A 14,795-nucleotide genomic window follows, 5' to 3' on the forward strand; every position below is an offset into this window, starting at 1 on the left:
AGTAATATGTATTTAGTTCAGCTCAACTTAAAGACATCAGACTAGTAGCAGGTAACAGAACCAAACTAACAGAGACAGTAATATGTATTTAGTTCAGCTCAACTTAAAGACATCAGACTAGTAGCAGGTAACAGAACCAAACTAACAGAGACAGTAATATGTATTTAGTTCAGCTCAACTTAAAGACATCAGACTAGTAGCAGGTAACAGAACCAAACTAACAGAGACAGTAACATGTATTTAGTTCAGCTCAACTTAAAGACATCAGACTAGTAGCAGGTAACAGAACCAAACTAACAGAGACAGTAATATGTATTTAGTTCATCTCAACTTAAAGACATCAGACTAGTAGCAGGTAACAGAACCAAACTAACAGAGACAGTAACATGTATTTAGTTCAGCTCAACTTAAAGACATCAGACTAGTAGCAGGTAACAGAACCAAACTAACAGAGACAGTAATATGTATATAGTTCAGCTCAACTTAAAGACATCAGACTAGTAGCAGGTAACAGAACCAAACTAACAGAGACAGTAACATGTATTTAGTTCAGCTCAACTTAAAGACATCAGACTAGTAGCAGGTAACAGAACCAAACTAACAGAGACAGTAACATGTATATAGTTCAGCTCAACTTAAAGACATCAGACTAATAGCAGGTAACAGAACCAAACTAACAGAGACAGTAATATGTATTTAGTTCAGCTCAACTTAAAGACATCAGACTAGTAGCAGGTAACAGAACCAAACTAACAGAGACAGTAATATGTATTTAGTTCATCTCAACTTAAAGACATCAGACTAGTAGCAGGTAACAGAACCAAACTAACAGAGACAGTAATATGTATTTAGTTCAACTTAAAGACATCAGACTAGTAGCAGGTAACAGAACCAAACTAACAGAGACAGTAATATGTATTTAGTTCAGCTCAACTTAAAGACATCGGACTAGTAGCAGGTAACAGAACCAAACTAACAGAGACAGTAACATGTATTTAGTTCAGCTCAACTTAAAGACATCGGACTAGTAGCAGGTAACAGAACCAAACTAACAGAGACAGTAATATGTATTTAGTTCAGCTCAACTTAAAGACATCAGACTAGTAGCAGGTAACAGAACCAAACTAACAGAGACAGTAACATGTATTTAGTTCAGCTCAACTTAAAGACATCGGACTAGTAGCAGGTAACAGAACCAAACTAACAGAGACAGTAATATGTATTTAGTTCAGCTCAACTTAAAGACATCGGACTAGTAGCAGGTAACAGAACCAAACTAACAGAGACAGTAATATGTATTTAGTTCAGCTCAACTTAAAGACATCGGACTAGTAGCAGGTAACAGAACCAAACTAACAGAGACAGTAATATGTATTTAGTTCAGCTCAACTTAAAGACATCAGACTAGTAGCAGGTAACAGAACCAAACTAACAGAGACAGTAATATGTATTTAGTTCAGCTCAACTTAAAGACATCAGACTAGTAGCAGGTAACAGAACCAAACTAACAGAGACAGTAATATGTATTTAGTTCAGCTCAACTTAAAGACATCGGACTAGTAGCAGGTAACAGAACCAAACTAACAGAGACAGTAATATGTATTTAGTTCAGCTCAACTTAAAGACATCGGACTAGTAGCAGGTAACAGAACCAAACTAACAGAGACAGTAATATGTATTTAGTTCAGCTCAACTTAAAGACATCGGACTAGTAGCAGGTAACAGAACCAAACTAACAGAGACAGTAATATGTATTTAGTTCAGCTCAACTTAAAGACATCGGACTAGTAGCAGGTAACAGAACCAAACTAACAGAGACAGTAATATGTATTTAGTTCAGCTCAACTTAAAGACATCGGACTAGTAGCAGGTAACAGAACCAAACTAACAGAGACAGTAATATGTATTTAGTTCAGCTCAACTTAAAGACATCGGACTAGTAGCAGGTAACAGAACCAAACTAACAGAGACAGTAATATGTATTTAGTTCAGCTCAACTTAAAGACATCAGACTAGTAGCAGGTAACAGAACCAAACTAACAGAGACAGTAATATGTATTTAGTTCAACTTAAAGACATCAGACTAGTAGCAGGTAACAGAACCAAACTAACAGAGACAGTAATATGTATTTAGTTCAGCTCAACTTAAAGACATCAGACTAGTAGCAGGTAACAGAACCAAACTAACAGAGACAGTAATATGTATTTAGTTCAGCTCAACTTAAAGACATCAGACTAGTAGCAGGTAACAGAACCAAACTAACAGAGACAGTAACATGTATTTAGTTCAGCTCAACTTAAAGACATCGGACTAGTAGCAGGTAACAGAACCAAACTAACAGAGACAGTAATATGTATTTAGTTCAGCTCAACTTAAAGACATCGGACTAGTAGCAGGTAACAGAACCAAACTAACAGAGACAGTAATATGTATTTAGTTCAGCTCAACTTAAAGACATCGGACTAGTAGCAGGTAACAGAACCAAACTAACAGAGACAGTAATATGTATTTAGTTCAGCTCAACTTAAAGACATCGGACTAGTAGCAGGTAACAGAACCAAACTAACAGAGACAGTAATATGTATTTAGTTCAGCTCAACTTAAAGACATCGGACTAGTAGCAGGTAACAGAACCAAACTAACAGAGACAGTAATATGTATTTAGTTCAGCTCAACTTAAAGACATCGGACTAGTAGCAGGTAACAGAACCAAACTAACAGAGACAGTAATATGTATTTAGTTCAGCTCAACTTAAAGACATCGGACTAGTAGCAGGTAACAGAACCAAACTAACAGAGACAGTAATATGTATTTAGTTCAGCTCAACTTAAAGACATCGGACTAGTAGCAGGTAACAGAACCAAACTAACAGAGACAGTAATATGTATTTAGTTCAGCTCAACTTAAAGACATCGGACTAGTAGCAGGTAACAGAACCAAACTAACAGAGACAGTAATATGTATTTAGTTCAGCTCAACTTAAAGACATCGGACTAGTAGCAGGTAACAGAACCAAACTAACAGAGACAGTAATATGTATTTAGTTCAGCTCAACTTAAAGACATCGGACTAGTAGCAGGTAACAGAACCAAACTAACAGAGACAGTAATATGTATTTAGTTCAGCTCAACTTAAAGACATCAGACTAGTAGCAGGTAACAGAACCAAACTAACAGAGACAGTAATATGTATTTAGTTCAGCTCAACTTAAAGACATCAGACTAGTAGCAGGTAACAGAACCAAACTAACAGAGACAGTAATATGTATTTAGTTCAGCTCAACTTAAAGACATCAGACTAGTAGCAGGTAACAGAACCAAACTAACAGAGACAGTAATATGTATTTAGTTCAGCTCAACTTAAAGACATCAGACTAGTAGCAGGTAACAGAACCAAACTAACAGAGACAGTAATATGTATTTAGTTCAGCTCAACTTAAAGACATCAGACTAGTAGCAGGTAACAGAACCAAACTAACAGAGACAGTAATATGTATTTAGTTCAGCTCAACTTAAAGACATCAGACTAGTAGCAGGTAACAGAACCAAACTAACAGAGACAGTAATATGTATTTAGTTCAGCTCAACTTAAAGACATCAGACTAGTAGCAGGTAACAGAACCAAACTAACAGAGACAGTAATATGTATTTAGTTCAGCTCAACTTAAAGACATCAGACTAGTAGCAGGTAACAGAACCAAACTAACAGAGACAGTAATATGTATTTAGTTCAGCTCAACTTAAAGACATCAGACTAGTAGCAGGTAACAGAACCAAACTAACAGAGACAGTAATATGTATTTAGTTCAGCTCAACTTAAAGACATCAGACTAGTAGCAGGTAACAGAACCAAACTAACAGAGACAGTAATATGTATTTAGTTCAGCTCAACTTAAAGACATCAGACTAGTAGCAGGTAACAGAACCAAACTAACAGAGACAGTAATATGTATTTAGTTCAGCTCAACTTAAAGACATCGGACTAGTAGCAGGTAACAGAACCAAACTAACAGAGACAGTAATATGTATTTAGTTCAACTTAAAGACATCAGACTAGTAGCAGGTAACAGAACCAAACTAACAGAGACAGTAATATGTATTTAATTCAGCTCAACTTAAAGACATCAGACTAGTAGCAGGTAACAGAACCAAACAAACAGAGACAGTAATATGTATTTAGTTCAGCTCAACTTAAAGACATCAGACTAGTAGCAGGTAACAGAACCAAACTAACAGAGACAGTAATATGTATTTAGTTCAGCTCAACTTAAAGACATCAGACTAGTAGCAGGTAACAGAACCAAACTAACAGAGACAGTAATATGTATTTAATTCAGCTCAACTTAAAGACATCAGACTAGTAGCAGGTAACAGAACCAAACTAACAGAGACAGTAATATGTATTTAGTTCAGCTCAACTTAAAGACATCAGACTAGTAGCAGGTAACAGAACCAAACTAACAGAGACAGTAATATGTATTTAGTTCAGCTCAACTTAAAGACATCATACTAGTAGCAGGTAACAGAACCAAACTAACAGAGACAGTAATATGTATTTAGTTCAACTTAAAGACATCAGACTAGTAGCAGGTAACAGAACCAAACTAACAGAGACAGTAATATGTATTTAATTCAGCTCAACTTAAAGACATCAGACTAGTAGCAGGTAACAGAACCAAACTAACAGAGACAGTAATATGTATTTAGTTCAGCTCAACTTAAAGACATCAGACTAGTAGCAGGTAACAGAACCAAACTAACAGAGACAGTAATATGTATTTAGTTCAGCTCAACTTAAAGACATCAGACTAGTAGCAGGTAACAGAACCAAACTAACAGAGACAGTAATATGTATTTAGTTCAGCTCAACTTAAAGACATCAGACTAGTAGCAGGTAACAGAACCAAACTAACAGAGACAGTAATATGTATTTAGTTCAGCTCAACTTAAAGACATCAGACTAGTAGCAGGTAACAGAACCAAACTAACAGAGACAGTAATATGTATTTAGTTCAACTTAAAGACATCAGACTAGTAGCAGGTAACAGAACCAAACTAACAGAGACAGTAATATGTATTTAGTTCAGCTCAACTTAAAGACATCAGACTAGTAGCAGGTAACAGAACCAAACTAACAGAGACAGTAATATGTATTTAGTTCAGCTCAACTTAAAGACATCAGACTAGTAGCAGGTAACAGAACCAAACTAACAGAGACAGTAATATGTATTTAGTTCAGCTCAACTTAAAGACATCAGACTAGTAGCAGGTAACAGAACCAAACTAACAGAGACAGTAATATTTATTTAGTTCAGCTCAACTTAAAGACATCAGACTAGTAGCAGGTAACAGAACCAAACTAACAGAGACAGTAATATGTATTTAGTTCAGCTCAACTTAAAGACATCGGACTAGTAGCAGGTAACAGAACCAAACTAACAGAGACAGTAACATGTATTTAGTTCAACTCAACTTAAAGACATCAGACTAGTAGCAGGTAACAGAACCAAACTAACAGAGACAGTAATATGTATTTAGTTCAGCTCAACTTAAAGACATCGGACTAGTAGCAGGTAACAGAACCAAACTAACAGAGACAGTAATATGTATTTAGTTCAGCTCAACTTAAAGACATCGGACTAGTAGCAGGTAACAGAACCAAACTAACAGAGACAGTAATATGTATTTAGTTCAGCTCAACTTAAAGACATCGGACTAGTAGCAGGTAACAGAACCAAACTAACAGAGACAGTAATATGTATTTAGTTCAACTTAAAGACATCAGACTAGTAGCAGGTAACAGAACCAAACTAACAGAGACAGTAATATGTATTTAGTTCAGCTCAACTTAAAGACATCGAACTAGTAGCAGGTAACAGAACCAAACTAACAGAGACAGTAACATGTATTTAGTTCAACTCAACTTAAAGACATCAGACTAGTAGCAGGTAACAGAACCAAACTAACAGAGACAGTAATATGTATTTAGTTCAGCTCAACTTAAAGACATCGGACTAGTAGCAGGTAACAGAACCAAACTAACAGAGACAGTAACATGTATTTAGTTCAACTCAACTTAAAGACATCAGACTAGTAGCAGGTAACAGAACCAAACTAACAGAGACAGTAATATGTATTTAGTTCAGCTCAACTTAAAGACATCGGACTAGTAGCAGGTAACAGAACCAAACTAACAGAGACAGTAATATGTATTTAGTTCAGCTCAACTTAAAGACATCGGACTAGTAGCAGGTAACAGAACCAAACTAACAGAGACAGTAATATGTATTTAGTTCAGCTCAACTTAAAGACATCAGACTAGTAGCAGGTAACAGAACCAAACTAACAGAGACAGTAATATGTATTTAGTTCAGCTCAACTTAAAGACATCAGACTAGTAGCAGGTAACAGAACCAAACTAACAGAGACAGTAATATGTATTTAGTTCAACTTAAAGACATCAGACTAGTAGCAGGTAACAGAACCAAACTAACAGAGACAGTAATATGTATTTAGTTCAGCTCAACTTAAAGACATCAGACTAGTAGCAGGTAACAGAACCAAACTAACAGAGACAGTAATATGTATTTAGTTCAGCTCAACTTAAAGACATCAGACAGGTGGCAGGTAACAGAACCAAACTAACAGAGACAGTAATATGTATTTAGTTCAGCTCAACTTAAAGACATCAGACTAGTAGCAGGTAACAGAACCAAACTAACAGAGACAGTAATATTTATTTAGTTCAGCTCAACTTAAAGACATCAGACTAGTAGCAGGTAACAGAACCAAACTAACAGAGACAGTAATATGTATTTAGTTCAGCTCAACTTAAAGACATCGGACTAGTAGCAGGTAACAGAACCAAACTAACAGAGACAGTAACATGTATTTAGTTCAACTCAACTTAAAGACATCAGACTAGTAGCAGGTAACAGAACCAAACTAACAGAGACAGTAATATGTATTTAGTTCAGCTCAACTTAAAGACATCGGACTAGTAGCAGGTAACAGAACCAAACTAACAGAGACAGTAATATGTATTTAGTTCAGCTCAACTTAAAGACATCGGACTAGTAGCAGGTAACAGAACCAAACTAACAGAGACAGTAATATGTATTTAGTTCAGCTCAACTTAAAGACATCGGACTAGTAGCAGGTAACAGAACCAAACTAACAGAGACAGTAATATGTATTTAGTTCAACTTAAAGACATCAGACTAGTAGCAGGTAACAGAACCAAACTAACAGAGACAGTAATATGTATTTAGTTCAGCTCAACTTAAAGACATCGAACTAGTAGCAGGTAACAGAACCAAACTAACAGAGACAGTAACATGTATTTAGTTCAACTCAACTTAAAGACATCAGACTAGTAGCAGGTAACAGAACCAAACTAACAGAGACAGTAATATGTATTTAGTTCAGCTCAACTTAAAGACATCGGACTAGTAGCAGGTAACAGAACCAAACTAACAGAGACAGTAACATGTATTTAGTTCAACTCAACTTAAAGACATCAGACTAGTAGCAGGTAACAGAACCAAACTAACAGAGACAGTAATATGTATTTAGTTCAGCTCAACTTAAAGACATCGGACTAGTAGCAGGTAACAGAACCAAACTAACAGAGACAGTAATATGTATTTAGTTCAGCTCAACTTAAAGACATCGGACTAGTAGCAGGTAACAGAACCAAACTAACAGAGACAGTAATATGTATTTAGTTCAGCTCAACTTAAAGACATCAGACTAGTAGCAGGTAACAGAACCAAACTAACAGAGACATTAATATGTATTTAGTTCAGCTCAACTTAAAGACATCAGACTAGTAGCAGGTAACAGAACCAAACTAACAGAGACAGTAATATGTATTTAGTGTCAACTTAAAGACATCAGACTAGTAGCAGGTAACAGAACCAAACTAACAGAGACAGTAATATGTATTTAGTTCAGCTCAACTTAAAGACATCAGACTAGTAGCAGGTAACAGAACCAAACTAACAGAGACAGTAATATGTATTTAGTTCAGCTCAACTTAAAGACATCAGACTAGTAGCAGGTAACAGAACCAAACTAACAGAGACAGTAATATGTATTTAGTTCAGCTCAACTTAAAGACATCAGACTAGTAGCAGGTAACAGAACCAAACTAACAGAGACAGTAATATGTATTTAGTTCAGCTCAACTTAAAGACATCAGACTAGTAGCAGGTAACAGAACCAAACTAACAGAGACAGTAATATGTATTTAGTTCAACTTAAAGACATCAGACTAGTAGCAGGTAACAGAACCAAACTAACAGAGACAGTAAAATGTATTTAGTTCAGCTCAACTTAAAGACATCAGACTAGTAGCAGGTAACAGAACCAAACTAACAGAGACAGTAATATGTATTTAGTTCAGCTCAACTTAAAGACATCAGACTAGTAGCAGGTAACAGAACCAAACTAACAGAGACAGTAATATGTATTTAGTTCAGCTCAACTTAAAGACATCAGACTAGTAGCGGGTAACAGAACCAAACTAACAGAGACAGTAATATGTATTTAGTTCAGCTCAACTTAAAGACATCAGACTAGTAGCAGGTAACAGAACCAAACTAACAGAGACAGTAATATGTATTTAGTTCAGCTCAACTTAAAGACATCGGACTAGTAGCAGGTAACAGAACCAAACTAACAGAGACAGTAACATGTATTTAGTTCAACTCCAACTTAAAGACATCAGACTAGTAGCAGGTAACAGAACCAAACTAACAGAGACAGTAACATGTATTTAGTTCAGCTCAACTTAAAGACATCAGACTAGTAGCAGGTAACAGAACCAAACTAACAGAGACAGTAATATGTATTTAGTTCAGCTCAACTTAAAGACATCAGACTAGTAGCAGGTAACAGAACCAAACTAACAGAGACAGTAATATGTATTTAGTTCAACTTAAAGACATCAGACTAGTAGCAGGTAACAGAACCAAACTAACAGAGACAGTAATATGTATTTAGTTCAGCTCAACTTAAAGACATCAGACTAGTAGCAGGTAACAGAACCAAACTAACAGAGACAGTAATATGTATTTAGTTCAGCTCAACTTAAAGACATCAGACTAGTAGCAGGTAACAGAACCAAACTAACAGAGACAGTAATATGTATTTAGTTCAGCTCAACTTAAAGACATCAGACTAGTAGCAGGTAACAGAACCAAACTAACAGAGACAGTAATATGTATTTAGTTCAGCTCAACTTAAAGACATCAGACTAGTAGCAGGTAACAGAACCAAACTAACAGAGACAGTAATATGTATTTAGTTCAGCTCAACTTAAAGACATCGGACTAGTAGCAGGTAACAGAACCAAACTAACAGAGACAGTAACATGTATTTAGTTCAACTCAACTTAAAGACATCAGACTAGTAGCAGGTAACAGAACCAAACTAACAGAGACAGTAACATGTATTTAGTTCAGCTCAACTTAAAGACATCGGACTAGTAGCAGGTAACAGAACCAAACTAACAGAGACAGTAACATGTATTTAGTTCAACTCAACTTAAAGACATCAGACTAGTAGCAGGTAACAGAACCAAACTAACAGAGACAGTAACATGTATTTAGTTCAGCTCAACTTAAAGACATCAGACTAGTAGCAGGTAACAGAACCAAACTAACAGAGACAGTAATATGTATTTAGTTCAGCTCAACTTAAAGACATCAGACTAGTAGCAGGTAACAGAACCAAACTAACAGAGACAGTAATATGTATTTAGTTCAACTTAAAGACATCAGACTAGTAGCAGGTAACAGAACCAAACTAACAGAGACAGTAATATGTATTTAGTTCAGCTCAACTTAAAGACATCAGACTAGTAGCAGGTAACAGAACCAAACTAACAGAGACAGTAATATGTATTTAGTTCAGCTCAACTTAAAGACATCAGACTAGTAGCAGGTAACAGAACCAAACTAACAGAGACAGTAATATGTATTTAGTTCAGCTCAACTTAAAGACATCAGACTAGTAGCAGGTAACAGAACCAAACTAACAGAGACAGTAATATGTATTTAGTTCAGCTCAACTTAAAGACATCAGACTAGTAGCAGGTAACAGAACCAAACTAACAGAGACAGTAATATGTATTTAGTTCAGCTCAACTTAAAGACATCGGACTAGTAGCAGGTAACAGAACCAAACTAACAGAGACAGTAACATGTATTTAGTTCAACTCAACTTAAAGACATCAGACTAGTAGCAGGTAACAGAACCAAACTAACAGAGACAGTAATATGTATTTAGTTCAGCTCAACTTAAAGACATCGGACTAGTAGCAGGTAACAGAACCAAACTAACAGAGACAGTAATATGTATTTAGTTCAGCTCAACTTAAAGACATCGGACTAGTAGCAGGTAACAGAACCAAACTAACAGAGACAGTAATATGTATTTAGTTCAGCTCAACTTAAAGACATCAGACTAGTAGCAGGTAACAGAACCAAACTAACAGAGACAGTAATATGTATTTAGTTCAGCTCAACTTAAAGACATCAGACTAGTAGCAGGTAACAGAACCAAACTAACAGAGACAGTAATATGTATTTAGTTCAACTTAAAGACATCAGACTAGTAGCAGGTAACAGAACCAAACTAACAGAGACAGTAATATGTATTTAGTTCAGCTCAACTTAAAGACATCAGACTAGTAGCAGGTAACAGAACCAAACTAACAGAGACAGTAATATGTATTTAGTTCAGCTCAACTTAAAGACATCAGACTAGTAGCAGGTAACAGAACCAAACTAACAGAGACAGTAATATGTATTTAGTTCAGCTCAACTTAAAGACATCAGACTAGTAGCAGGTAACAGAACCAAACTAACAGAGACAGTAATATGTATTTAGTTCAGCTCAACTTAAAGACATCAGACTAGTAGCAGGTAACAGAACCAAACTAACAGAGACAGTAATATGTATTTAGTTCAGCTCAACTTAAAGACATCGGACTAGTAGCAGGTAACAGAACCAAACTAACAGAGACAGTAACATGTATTTAGTTCAACTCAACTTAAAGACATCAGACTATTAGCAGGTAACAGAACCAAACTAACAGAGACAGTAATATGTATTTAGTTCAGCTCAACTTAAAGACATCGGACTAGTAGCAGGTAACAGAACCAAACTAACAGAGACAGTAATATGTATTTAGTTCAGCTCAACTTAAAGACATCGGACTAGTAGCAGGTAACAGAACCAAACTAACAGAGACAGTAATATGTATTTAGTTCAGCTCAACTTAAAGACATCGGACTAGTAGCAGGTAACAGAACCAAACTAACAGAGACAGTAATATGTATTTAGTTCAGCTCAACTTAAAGACATCAGACTAGTAGCAGGTAACAGAACCAAACTAACAGAGACAGTAATATGTATTTAGTTCAGCTCAACTTAAAGACATCGGACTAGTAGCAGGTAACAGAACCAAACTAACAGAGACAGTAACATGTATTTAGTTCAGCTCAACTTAAAGACATCAGACTAGTAGCAGGTAACAGAACCAAACTAACAGAGACAGTAATATGTATTTAGTTCAGCTCAACTTAAAGACATCGGACTAGTAGCAGGTAACAGAACCAAACTAACAGAGACAGTAATATGTATTTAGTTCAGCTCAACTTAAAGACATCGGACTAGTAGCAGGTAACAGAACCAAACTAACAGAGACAGTAATATGTATTTAGTTCAGCTCAACTTAAAGACATCAGACTAGTAGCAGGTAACAGAACCAAACTAACAGAGACAGTAATATGTATTTAGTTCAGCTCAACTTAAAGACATCGGACTAGTAGCAGGTAACAGAACCAAACTAACAGAGACAGTAACATGTATTTAGTTCAACTCAACTTAAAGACATCAGACTAGTAGCAGGTAACAGAACCAAACTAACAGAGACAGTAATATGTATTTAGTTCAGCTCAACTTAAAGACATCGGACTAGTAGCAGGTAACAGAACCAAACTAACAGAGACAGTAATATGTATTTAGTTCAGCTCAACTTAAAGACATCAGACTAGTAGCAGGTAACAGAACCAAACTAACAGAGACAGTAATATGTATTTAGTTCAGCTCAACTTAAAGACATCAGACTAGTAGCAGGTAACAGAACCAAACTAACAGAGACAGTAATATGTATTTAGTTCAGCTCAACTTAAAGACATCAGACTAGTAGCAGGTAACAGAACCAAACTAACAGAGACAGTAATATGTATTTAGTTCAGCTCAACTTAAAGACATCGGACTAGTAGCAGGTAACAGAACCAAACTAACAGAGACAGTAATATGTATTTAGTTCAGCTCAACTTAAAGACATCGGACTAGTAGCAGGTAACAGAACCAAACTAACAGAGACAGTAACATGTATTTAGTTCAACTCAACTTAAAGACATCAGACTAGTAGCAGGTAACAGAACCAAACTAACAGAGACAGTAATATGTATTTAGTTCAGCTCAACTTAAAGACATCGGACTAGTAGCAGGTAACAGAACCAAACTAACAGAGACAGTAACATGTATTTAGTTCAACTCAACTTAAAGACATCAGACTAGTAGCAGGTAACAGAACCAAACTAACAGAGACAGTAACATGTATTTAGTTCAGCTCAACTTAAAGACATCAGACTAGTAGCAGGTAACAGAACCAAACTAACAGAGACAGTAATATGTATTTAGTTCAGCTCAACTTAAAGACATCAGACTAGTAGCAGGTAACAGAACCAAACTAACAGAGACAGTAATATGTATTTAGTTCAACTTAAAGACATCAGACTAGTAGCAGGTAACAGAACCAAACTAACAGAGACAGTAATATGTATTTAGTTCAGCTCAACTTAAAGACATCAGACTAGTAGCAGGTAACAGAACCAAACTAACAGAGACAGTAATATGTATTTAGTTCAGCTCAACTTAAAGACATCAGACTAGTAGCAGGTAACAGAACCAAACTAACAGAGACAGTAATATGTATTTAGTTCAGCTCAACTTAAAGACATCAGACTAGTAGCAGGTAACAGAACCAAACTAACAGAGACAGTAATATGTATTTAGTTCAGCTCAACTTAAAGACATCGGACTAGTAGCAGGTAACAGAACCAAACTAACAGAGACAGTAATATGTATTTAGTTCAGCTCAACTTAAAGACATCAGACTAGTAGCAGGTAACAGAACCAAACTAACAGAGACAGTAATATGTATTTAGTTCAGCTCAACTTAAAGACATCGGACTAGTAGCAGGTAACAGAACCAAACTAACAGAGACAGTAACATGTATTTAGTTCAACTCAACTTAAAGACATCAGACTAGAAGCAGGTAACAGAACCAAACTAACAGAGACAGTAATATGTATTTAGTTCAGCTCAACTTAAAGACATCGGACTAGTAGCAGGTAACAGAACCAAACTAACAGAGACAGTAACATGTATTTAGTTCAACTCAACTTAAAGACATCAGACTAGTAGCAGGTAACAGAACCAAACTAACAGAGACAGTAATATGTATTTATTTCAGCTCAACTTAAAGACATCGGACTAGTAGCAGGTAACAGAACCAAACTAACAGAGACAGTAATATGTATTTAGTTCAGCTCAACTTAAAGACATCGGACTAGTAGCAGGTAACAGAACCAAACTAACAGAGACAGTAATATGTATTTAGTTCAGCTCAACTTAAAGACATCAGACTAGTAGCAGGTAACAGAACCAAACTAACAGAGACAGTAATATGTATTTAGTTCAGCTCAACTTAAAGACATCAGACTAGTAGCAGGTAACAGAACCAAACTAACAGAGACAGTAATATGTATTTAGTTCAACTTAAAGACATCAGACTAGTAGCAGGTAACAGAACCAAACTAACAGAGACAGTAATATGTATTTAGTTCAGCTCAACTTAAAGACATCAGACTAGTAGCAGGTAACAGAACCAAACTAACAGAGACAGTAATATGTATTTAGTTCAGCTCAACTTAAAGACATCAGACTAGTAGCAGGTAACAGAACCAAACTAACAGAGACAGTAATATGTATTTAGTTCAGCTCAACTTAAAGACATCAGACTAGTAGCAGGTAACAGAACCAAACTAACAGAGACAGTAATATGTATTTAGTTCAGCTCAACTTAAAGACATCAGACTAGTAGCAGGTAACAGAACCAAACTAACAGAGACAGTAATATGTATTTAGTTCAGCTCAACTTAAAGACATCGGACTAGTAGCAGGTAACAGAACCAAACTAACAGAGACAGTAACATGTATTTAGTTCAACTCAACTTAAAGACATCAGACTAGTAGCAGGTAACAGAACCAAACTAACAGAGACAGTAATATGTATTTAGTTCAGCTCAACTTAAAGACATCGGACTAGTAGCAGGTAACAGAACCAAACTAACAGAGACAGTAATATGTATTTAGTTCAGCTCAACTTAAAGACATCGGACTAGTAGCAGGTAACAGAACCAAACTAACAGAGACAGTAATATGTATTTAGTTCAGCTCAACTTAAAGACATCAGACTAGTAGCAGGTAACAGAACCAAACTAACAGAGACAGTAATATGTATTTAGTTCAGCTCAACTTAAAGACATCGGACTAGTAGCAGGTAACAGAACCAAACTAACAGAGACAGTAATATGTATTTAGTTCAGCTCAACTTAAAGACATCAGACTAGTAGCAGGTAACAGAACCAAACTAACAGAGACAGTAATATGTATTTAGTTCAGCTCAACTTAAAGACATCAGACTAGTAG

At 35.8% G+C, this 14,795-nt stretch overlaps 1 protein-coding gene across 1 annotated transcript in view; it reads right to left on the reverse strand.

Moving 5' to 3' along the window:
- LOC121560310 (voltage-dependent T-type calcium channel subunit alpha-1H-like) overlaps positions 1–14,795 on the reverse strand; it is a 208,075-nt gene that overhangs the window by 179,006 nt on the left and 14,274 nt on the right.

The sequence above is a fragment of the Coregonus clupeaformis genome, unplaced genomic scaffold, assembly GCF_020615455.1.
Source record: "Coregonus clupeaformis isolate EN_2021a unplaced genomic scaffold, ASM2061545v1 scaf0591, whole genome shotgun sequence".
NCBI lineage: Eukaryota > Metazoa > Chordata > Actinopteri > Salmoniformes > Salmonidae > Coregonus > Coregonus clupeaformis.